This window comes from Larus michahellis, chromosome 11 (genome assembly GCF_964199755.1).
Source record: "Larus michahellis chromosome 11, bLarMic1.1, whole genome shotgun sequence".
Taxonomy (NCBI): Eukaryota; Metazoa; Chordata; class Aves; order Charadriiformes; family Laridae; genus Larus; species Larus michahellis.
Genome location: NC_133906.1, coordinates 21,518,791 through 21,528,418, shown reverse-complemented (window position 1 = coordinate 21,528,418; position 9,628 = coordinate 21,518,791). Strand labels below are relative to the sequence as shown.

Below are 9,628 nucleotides of genomic sequence, written 5' to 3'. Positions count from 1 at the left end.
GCCTGCGGGTTTTGAGCCAGGGGCGAGGATAAAACTTGTGTCCCGTGCCTGAGTGCAGCAGAGGCTCAGGGATGCGGGGCGGCCGCGCGGGTGGGCGCACGTACCCCCTGCCTCTCAAAAAACTGAGTGATGGAGCAAACTTGGTTGGCTGCAGACACCGAGGAGGAAAAGGGACTGCCTGCAGATACGTGAGCGTTGCTGCTGTGGGCTGCCATGGCCAGAGACCCCCCCCACGCTGCCTGCACCGGAGCCTGCCCTGCCTGGGATGCTTTTCCAGCATTGCCCCACTGGGCTCCTGGTTCCTGGGGCCACGATGCGGTAGTGCAGGGCTGGCGGGTGCATCGTGCTCCCACCCTGGGTGCATCTACCTGCCCCCGGGTGCAGGCAGCTGCCGTGTGTGGCAGGGAGGGAGCTGGCAGGAGGCAGTGCCCTGTGCGCAGGGGGCTGGAGTGGTTAATGAAGTGCTGGGGGCGAGAAAACTTCATGCCTTAAACATTCATCCCATTCGCTTTCTGGGGACGAGGGTTGGTGCCCCTTTTTAATCGAATCAGCTCACGGCTCTAGTAAGGTGAGGAGGAGAAGGCTCATTTGCTCGGCTGGGCGGCAGAGGCAGGCGGGGAGGGCAGGCTGGGTGCTGCAGGGCCGGGGTTTCGGCAGAGCCCCCCTGGGCCCAGCCGAGCCCGTCCCCTCCTCGTGTGGCATGGTCTGATATGGGGCAGTGTCACCTTGGTCACGAGGGACCCGGTAGGTGCAGCGGGACCAGGGCCCCCTCCCCGCAGGGCACGGCGCTGAGCCTCCCCCTGTGCCCCAGTGCTGCAGCGGCGGGTCCGGGCTGGACCCCCCTCTCCTGCTGTGCTCCCCAGAGACGCTCCCATGGCCACGGGGAGCTCGGGAAGGGCTGTGGGCATCTCTCTCCTGGGGGCTAGAGCTGGCCAGGGAGGTTTTGAAGCCCCGGGAGAAGATGGAAAACACCCCGGGGTCTGGCTGCTCCCTGAGACGCCTTCTGGCATCCCTGCAGCTGCAGGGTGAGCAACGCTCCGTGCCTTTCCCTGGGCTCTCCGGGGCCGGCAGCCGCATTCGTCTCAGGCTTGACCACCGGCCTCTTTCTCCCCTCCCCTCCCATCACCGAGAACGTGGGATTCCTCTTTCCGCACTTCGATCTCTCCAATTTTTAGCTCATTCTCGCTGCCTTATAGGCACTAATCCCTCTGCAGGCACCGGGGAGAATCCACCTACACTCCATGCAGCAATCACTTAAGTCTTATTGTGTAAACAAAATCTCAAACACGAAATCCCTAATCCTTCATGGCTGAAGCCTCCGATACCCGTTCCCCTGTGTCCTGCCCGACAGAGGCTGGGAGAGGGGGAAGGTCACTGCCACGTTTGCTCCCATCCTCAACCTCAGCCCGGATTAAACGTCCGTGCACGCTCCTAACCTTGGGTTTTTCCTTTCTTCCCGGCGGCCTGTGCCGGCAAGCCGCCCCCGGCCCCCTCCCCGCTCCCGTGCGTTTGTTCAGCTTAGGGGATCAAACTGGGTGACATTTGGAGTTGGGATATTTAAAATGCAAATCTCCCCTCAATAGACAAATGGAATTTGCTCCCTCTTATGAAGGGAACCTCTGGGGAGAGCCCAGCGCCGCGGCCGGCCAGCTCTGAATGCGAAATCCAGCTGGAGGGGGGAGGAATCACTGCCTCCCCCCCCCATCCCAGCACTTCTGGGCAAACACTGGTGCGGTAACCATCCTCATCACCATGAAGGCATCCGAATTCCCCCTAAACACAGCGGAGAGGTAAGAGCTGCGGGGCCGGCAGGGAAACCTGCGGTATTTCTGGGTTACAGCCAGGGAGGGAGAAATCTTGGTGGCCGCTGGTGTAATCCCAGAATTGATGTTTTCTTCCTCTGCGCCCGGGGTGCTGCTGATGTATCATTGTCTCTCCCTCCCAGCTCGGAAATTAAAGCTTTCACCACTTTTCTCGCTGCAGAGGAACAAATGCGTGTCTGAGGGAGAGATTTACACTTTGCTTTCCCTTTTGGAAATGGAGCGTGATTTTCCAGCGACTGCAGATGCTGGGCCTGTCCTGACGCATTGAGATGGGTTGTCAGGGACGGGGGTTGGGTGGGGGGGGGAAGGAGCTGCCACCTGCCTCCCCCCCAGCCTGCCCGCAGCAAACCGGGTGGCTTTACACCCCGAAGGGTTTGGCCGAGAGAAGCCTGCGGTCCTGTGCTCCCCCTTCTCCACTCCTGGAGGTACCTGCCCTGTGTCCCCCCCTTCGCCCCCCCTTGCCCGGGGGTGCAGGCTCCGGGCTGGGCTGATTCACCTCCTGGCATGGCAACGCTTGCAACCCGCTAAACCCCCTCGAAGGGAGGAGAACAAGAGCATCGTTAGGAAAAAACACTGGATTTGCTGCCAACCCCGACCAGGATGTGACTGCAGACACCAGACTGCAGCTGGTTTAGGGGATGGGGGGGGGTCGGGGGGGCGGAGGTGCGTAAACTGCAGCAGGGCTGGGATGGAGCAGCCCCGGGTGGGAAAGCCCTGGGAGGGCTTGGGGGGGGGTTCAGCAGCCCTGGAGCCAGGCGCCAGCAGTGGCTTCTTCCCTGCCTGCAGCTGACCTGTCTGTCCCCGCTCCCCCCCCCCCGGCCCCCCCCTCAGCTCACCCAGCAGCAATTTAAGCAAAGGGGAAAATAATAAAGCAGGAAAAGTTCGGTTCTCTTCGGGGCGGTCCCGGGCTCCTGCGGCGGTGCCGGAGGGCAGGCTGGGGGCTTCCCGCAAACCACGGTACAGCGAGGAATACCTGGAGCCTCATAAATATACTCTGGGAGAGGAGGAAAAAGGATTTGAATTTCAACTTTAATGCATAATGTGCTTTCTCTAGAAAAACAGCCTTCTTGGCAGGGACCAGACAACTTCCCACTAAATCTCCTGGAGGAGCGCGTTGTTAGTTGCAGAGATAAAACCTCAATGAAACACAATTAGCTTCCACTTGGATTAGCCGAACTCGCCTCTCTCCTCCCACCCGGCTGCCCTGGTTCGGCAGCAGGACGGGGACCGCTCGGTGCCAACCCCCCGTGTCCCCAACCCCACTGGGAGCAGGATGGTGGCTCTGGCCCGGGGGGAGGATAACCCTCTTTTCATGGTTAAGGGGAACCGACGTGTGATGAATGCACAAAAGCCGGAGCGCTGCAGGGCAGCCCCTGCCATCCCGCCGAGGACAGTGGCTCATCACGGCTGGTTTGCTGCAGTTCTCTGCCTTTCGGAGGCTGGTGGGGAGCCTGGGGCAGGGCCCCCATGTTGTCCCCTATGGTCCAGGCAGCTCACGGCTGGGGCACGGCGCTGCTGCCCCCTCTCCCTGCTCAGTCCCAAAGCGGGGAGAAGGGGGCAGAGGGGACCTGCCGGCAGCAAAGTTTGCTGAGAGATTTTTAGTCAGGAATATCTTGAATATTTGTTTTGGGTTTTTTTTAAGGCTTATCATAGAATCATAGATTGGTTCGGGTTGGAAGGGACCTCAAAGGTCATCTAGTTCCAACCCCCTGCCCTGGGCAGGGACACCTCCCACCAGCCCAGGTTGCTCCAAGCCCCGTCCAACCTGGCCTTGAACCCCTCCAGGGATGGGGCAGCCACAGCTTCTCTGGGCAACCTGGGCCAGGGGCTCACCACCCCCACAGCAAGGAATTTCTTCCTAATATCCAATCTAAATCTCCCCTCTTTCAGTTTGAAACCATTACCCCTCGTCCTATCATTACACTCCCTGATCCAGAGTCCGTCCCCACCCGTCCTGTAGCCCCCTTTAGGGGCTGGAAGGGGCTCTAAGGTCTCCCCGGAGCCTTCTCTTCTCCCGGCTGAACAACCCCAACCCTCTCAGCCTGTCCTCATGGGAGAGGTGCTCCAGCCCTCGGATCATCTTTGTGGCCCTATATAAGCTGGAATCTTTTCTAGTCTCGGAGTTTTTAGGCTTAAGCATCGCTCATGGTGGGCATGTCTCGGCCCGGTTTGCCCCTGACTCCCCGAGTACCACGCTGAGCCCCGCGGCATCCGCCCTGCCGGGGAGCAGCTGCCGGAGGGACCAGGAGATGCTGGCAGGGCTCTGAAGGGAAACCGGCCCATTAATTAAGAGCTTAATTACCCAATAACGAGCAGTGGACTTAGCTCTACCTTGAAGCAGGCCAAGCGTGTGAAGCGCCCTCGGGGAGGGACGGGGGAGGTGAGCCGAGGGCACGCTTTGCCTTCTGCAGTATTGCAAATATCTGCAAGATCTATACGTGGAGAGAACAAACCTCGCAGCCCCCTCGGTACCTCTGTTGTCCCCAGGGTGTCCCCCTGAGCCCTCACTGCTGTCCCCCACGTCAGTCCCATCATCCTGCTCACGGGTGCTGGCAGCCATCTCCTGCCCGGGGAAAGGGGCTTTGGCCCCGCTGCCGCGCTCAGGGGGTTATGGAGCGCCCGGCGCTCCCGCAGAACGGGGCGGCTGCACGTCTCAACCTGGGGAATGAGGATGAATGACCCAAACGCAGCCCGGAGTCAGCACAGCCCGGGGACGTGGTGCCAGTGAGAGGACACGGGACGGGGAGCATTTGTCTCCCCGGCAATACGACATGCCCCGGGGAAGGGGTGGCCTGTGGGGTGGGCATTTCTGCCAGTGGAGGAGGGAGGGGAGTTTGTGAGCTGGAAAAGGAGAAGGATTTCTTTGGCTTGGCGCGTTTTGCTGCAGAAAGGCGGTTTCAGCTCCAAGGGTAAGGGAAATGAAACAGAAAAATGCCTCCCATTAAGCAAAAGGGATGGAGAGCCCTGCGTAATAGTGCTGTCTGCAGGGGCTTCTCGCTCCGTATTTGCATCCAGCGCGGCCTCGTGCCAGCGCCCGGAGGGAGCCGTGCTACGGTGAGACGCGCCGCACGCTGCTGCAGGAGGCGGGGGCAGAGGGGACGAGCTCCAGGCCCTGTAGCTCTGGGGTGGGCACAGCCGCATCCGTCGCCCACCCCATGGATGATGGGCAGTGCCCAGGGAGAGGGCAGGCAGATCCCTGTGAGCTCCTGGGGATGTTCCATGGGGGCACCGGGATCCCCCGGGCATGAGCTGAGTCAGGGGCGTAAGGAGCCCCTGGAGGGGGTTTGGTCAAAGCCCATGGTCACCCCTGAGGGTCTCCTGACCGCTGGGACATGGGCAGTGCCAGGGTGTCCTCCCACCCTGCCTGCCTCTGCATGGCCCCAGGGAACAGAGACCCCGACCCTGGCAGCGACCCCGAGCCCAGGCAGGGCACGGCCGCGGGGGCTCATCAGGGGATGCTCTTTCCTCCCCCTTTGCTGTCCGTTTTTTTAAAAGCCCAAGTAGACGCGACGGGCGCGTGGAAGAAAGAACAACATTCGCTCTGGAGCTTTCCCAAGTAATTCGCCCTCCAAGAAATTAATTATCAGTGCTGGTGCCTCGTTTAATCAGCGTCGGTCCCAGAGTGCCTGAGGTTGGAGGGCGTTTGCAGCCTCTGCCTCCGGCGGCTCTGGGATCCTGCTGGCGGGGAGCGGATCTGCTGCTGTCGCTGGAATGGGAGCTGGGAGCAGGGAGAGCAGATCAGGCTGGGAATGTGTGGCCACGGCAGCTGTGCAAACACCGCCGGGGCAGCAGCGCCCTGCCAGCCCTGCCCGAGGGGGGTGGCAGGGCAGCCCCCGCTGCCGAGAGAGGCTCAGCCGCCTGCGGAGGGGGAGTCCCCAGGGTGCCCATTGGGCTGGGAGCAGGAATACAAGCCCGGGAGATGGGAACCTGCGACCCAGCATCCCACCCTGCATCGAGGACAGCAAACCCATGCAGGCAGCGTGCACACGCGTGCGGGTGTGTGTGGGTGGTGTGTGGCACGCTGGGAAGGCGGCTGTTGAATGTGTGTTTGCTGGGGGGGACACGGGGGGCATCTGTTCCAGCAGAGCCGCCTCTGGCATCCGTCTCCCTGACAAATGGTGTTTGGTTTGGTGGTAGAGCCTTAATGAAAGCAGTGCCGGCTGCAGGCGCAGGGAGGGGAGCGCCTGCCTGGAGGACGCGCTAGGGGAGAAAGGAGAAGAAAAGGACAAAAGGACGCTGGACGCAGCCCTTGGCGATGGCCAGATGGCTCCCTGGCAGGACCCGCGTCTCGCCGCCTGGCCGGGGACACCCAGCTCTCCGCAGCCAGCCCCGCGTGGTGGGTTCTCATGCCACTGGGAGAAGGTGCGTTGCTGGTGGGGGAGAGGGTCTGGGGGTCCCCTTCAGCCTGTCTCCCGGGTGTGAGAAGGCACGGGCTGGTGTGCAGGGTCAGGCTGGTGCTGGGTAGGAGTTGTGGGGCTGCGCAGCTCCCGAGCGCGAGGGCAACAAGCTGGAGGCACTGCCTGCGAGCAGCACGGGCTGCAGGTCCTGGGCTGTCCGGGACGACGCTCTCCCAGCAGGGCCAGGACACGGGGTGTCCGTGGCTGGACAGACGGACGTGTCTCTGCTATGCAGCTCCAGGCGCAGCAGTGCCACCCCAGTGCCTGGGGGACACCGAAGCCCTGGGGCCAGCAGGACCACAGCTAAGGGTGGGCTTTTTGGAGATGGGGGGTATGGAGGATTTTGGAGACCTCTGGCACTGCTGCCCTGGGGGAGCCGGAGGTCCCTTGATTTGGGGACGTGTTTCTGTCATACTTGTGCCCTCTAGTGGCTTTGTCCTCTCTCTGGTCCCAAGGCCACCATCCCAGTGCCACGACTACATTCCTGGTGCCATGGCCACCATACCGTGGTGGCCCCCTGCACCTCTGGCACTGCCAGCCTTGGCATTCATGGGCGGTGGGGAAACGCTGGGCAAGAAGGGTCAGGCCAAGAGGACACCTTGTCACCGTCTCATGCCGTCCCCGTGGTCATCTCCTTCAGGCAGGGAGAGCTTCTCCTTGGTTCCAAGATGGTTTGGCATGGAAATGTAATTTTTAGATCTGGGGAGAGGCAATAAATCCCAAAACCTTTCCAGGAGCTCGAATCCCCAGCCAAAACTGTTGGGTGAGTGACCCCAAAATGCATTTTGTTCCAGAAAATCAAATCTTGAGATTTCTAACAAAAAGTTTCTCATTTTTTTGACTGCTTGGGGCTGTTTGCTACCTTTCTGTCTCCTCTGTGTTTAATCACATGACAGCCTGAAAAAAAACCCCAACACCCTTTTTTCTCATTCTACTGATGTTTCCCTTTTATCTAAAAGAAATAAAACGCTCCTTCGCCTCCGGCCCATGGCAGCCACCGCGTCTCAGCTGTGCTCCTCGGGGAGGGGGCGCCCGGATGCCCTGTGGCTTCTCCTGCCTCCCGCGTGAGTCTCCCCTTCCCCGTGTCTCCTCTCTGTGTGTTTTTGGACCCTGCCCAGAGCTGCGGCAAGGACAGGAAAGGTGGTTGGGTGGGAGAAGCCCAGCCAGGCACCACGGGTCGCTGGGGTGGCTGGGGGAGCAGGGCGAGGATGGGGTCCCGTATCTCAGGGCAGTGCGAGCTCCCGTGTGCCCCGCAGGGCGAGGGGGATGGGGGCGTCCCCGTGCACTTGGCAGCTGTCCCTGTGCGCGCTCCCACTGCTAGCGGGGGGATATTTCCTATCTGAGAAAGCAGATGTTGGTTAGGAGCTTCCTAAGCAGTTTCTCTTCCCTCCTAGAATTGCTGCTTGGAGAGAGAATTAAATTCTCTTTTGTTGTCGGTTTAGGGGGAGAACAAAACCAAACGTCACCTGGAGAAATTCCTGCCGTTGCACCCCTGGGGCTGGCACCGCTGCCCCAGGACTGGGATTATCCCGTCACCGAGAAAACCACCGTGATGGATGATGGTCCCCAGGGGGATCAGATAAATGATCGATGCTGAGATTAGTCTGTACGATGGCTGCGGTGACAGCAGTGACCCAGAGCGGCAGCTTCACCCTGCCTGTGTTTGTACTGTGCTAACCCATCCTGACGGCCTCCGGACCGGTCCATGCACTGAGTGGTGTCAGGCCTCTGCCAGGCCGCTGGGGGGCTGGGGGCAGCAGAGCTGCAGACAGCAACTGCCACAGATGTTCTGCGTTTTGGATTTCTCCCCCTTCCAGCCTTGTTAGTACTGAAATTAAAAGCAAGTGTTTGTGAATTGGTAGCTGTTCTCCAAGACCCTAATTAGCAAATCTCTTCATCCCCCGGGGCTGCAATCTAATAATAAAAAAAAAACAACCCAGCACCCAAACAAGCCCCAAACCTTGTTTGATGGATCGGGAGCGCTACTGGAACAGTCGGAAGCGGCTCTTCCTGCTTAGTATGGTAATTAAACACTTCAATTGCAATTATTTTTGCAATTAGATAAGTCTCTAATTGTTATCATAGGTGGTGGGGGTTTGGGTGTGAGTTTGCCAGATTTTCCTCTCTGAGCTGGATTGGAGCGTGGATGCTACAGGCGATTCACGGCCTGCTGCTGTCGGGTTGGTTTGGAGAAGACGAGTCCCCCGCGTGCTCGGCTGCGGGGACTCCGCTCCTGCCTCTTTGCAAAGGAAGCTGCTGGTGAGGTAATCTCATAGAATGGTTCGGGTTAGAAGGGACCTTAAAGAATTCATTAATAAGAAATAATTGAATTTCTCTTTCTGCTGTGGGGTGCTCACCCCAGGGGGGCTCGTAGCTCCCTCTCCCCGGGCCATGTGAGGTAGGACTTTGCCTGCCAGGGCATCACCTGGCTGCAGGTCTCTCCCTGCCCACCGACGCTTTGGTGGGGCTCAGTGCTGCCCGGGCTGGGTGCTGTGGGGCACTGGGGATGCAACCCACCCCCCAGCCTCCCCTCTGGAAGCCATTTGCTCTTTGCCATCGCTAATTACTAGCAGAAGGGCCATATCCACAGCGGCACAAGCGGTAGGGCTGCGGTCGCTCCGGGGGTGACCGGGGGAGTGGGGACCCGAGCTCTGGGGGTGCGCCGGCTCGGGGTGAGCCCTGCCGGAGCCGTTGGGTGTTTCGGGGGTCCCCAGCCGGGTGTGTTGGTGGGTGAAGCCCCGGGGGGTGGCCGGGAGCCCGGGGGGCGGGCGGGTCTGTCCCCGGTAACAAGCAGGGGGAGCTCCGAGCCCGCGCCGCCGCCGCGCCCGGCCCCGCTCCTCGGGGGGCGGCGGGGTCCCCCCCGTCCCCGGCTCCCCCGGGTCCTGACACTCGCCGAGTGGGTGTCGGGGACCCCGGCACGGCCCCGTGCAGGGAGACCCTTCCGGCCACCCCCAGCCGTCGGGGAGACCCCCGGAGCTCGGGGCGGGAGCGTCCCGGAGCGGCTGGAAGGGTACCCGAGACCCAGGGCCGAGCCTCGGCACACACGAAACCAGCCGTCCTGGGGGCTCCGTACCCTCCCTCCCCCCGGGATGCTGCGAACAGGGGTCTGCCTGTCCCCCGCTGTGCCCTGGGGGTGCTGTGGGGTGCAGAACGAGCATGCTGTGCCCGGGGGTGATGCAAGTCAGGCTTATTCCGGGAGGAAAACTCTTGCCCCGCAGCACAGCGAGGGATCCTTGTTCCTTCCTGTCCTACCTGGTCCTCACTGCCTGCTGCCCCCGTCTTCCCACCGGCTCAGGGGCCTGTAGGGGATCGTTTAGCTGGTCCCACAGGGCAAGGTGCTCTCTGTGGGGGTGCCAGCTCTGCCCAGGGTGGCTGCAACCCATGTCCTGGGGGATTGTGCTGCGTGTG

The 9,628-nt window shown here is 61.2% G+C and overlaps 1 protein-coding gene across 3 annotated transcripts in view; it reads left to right on the top strand.

The window, feature by feature from the left end:
• The first annotated feature begins 1,520 nt into the window (after positions 1 to 1,520).
• LOC141749985 (serine protease inhibitor Kazal-type 5-like) overlaps positions 1,521 to 9,628 on the top strand; it is a 115,355-nt gene continuing 107,247 nt past the window's right edge. The window contains exon 1 of one of the 3 annotated variants that reach the window (XM_074604355.1): positions 1,521 to 1,790. The gene's annotated coding sequence lies outside the window, so the exon portion shown is untranslated. The remainder of the gene's footprint in view (positions 1,791 to 9,628) is intronic. The other 2 variants (XM_074604356.1, XM_074604346.1) reach the window with 2 other exon arrangements.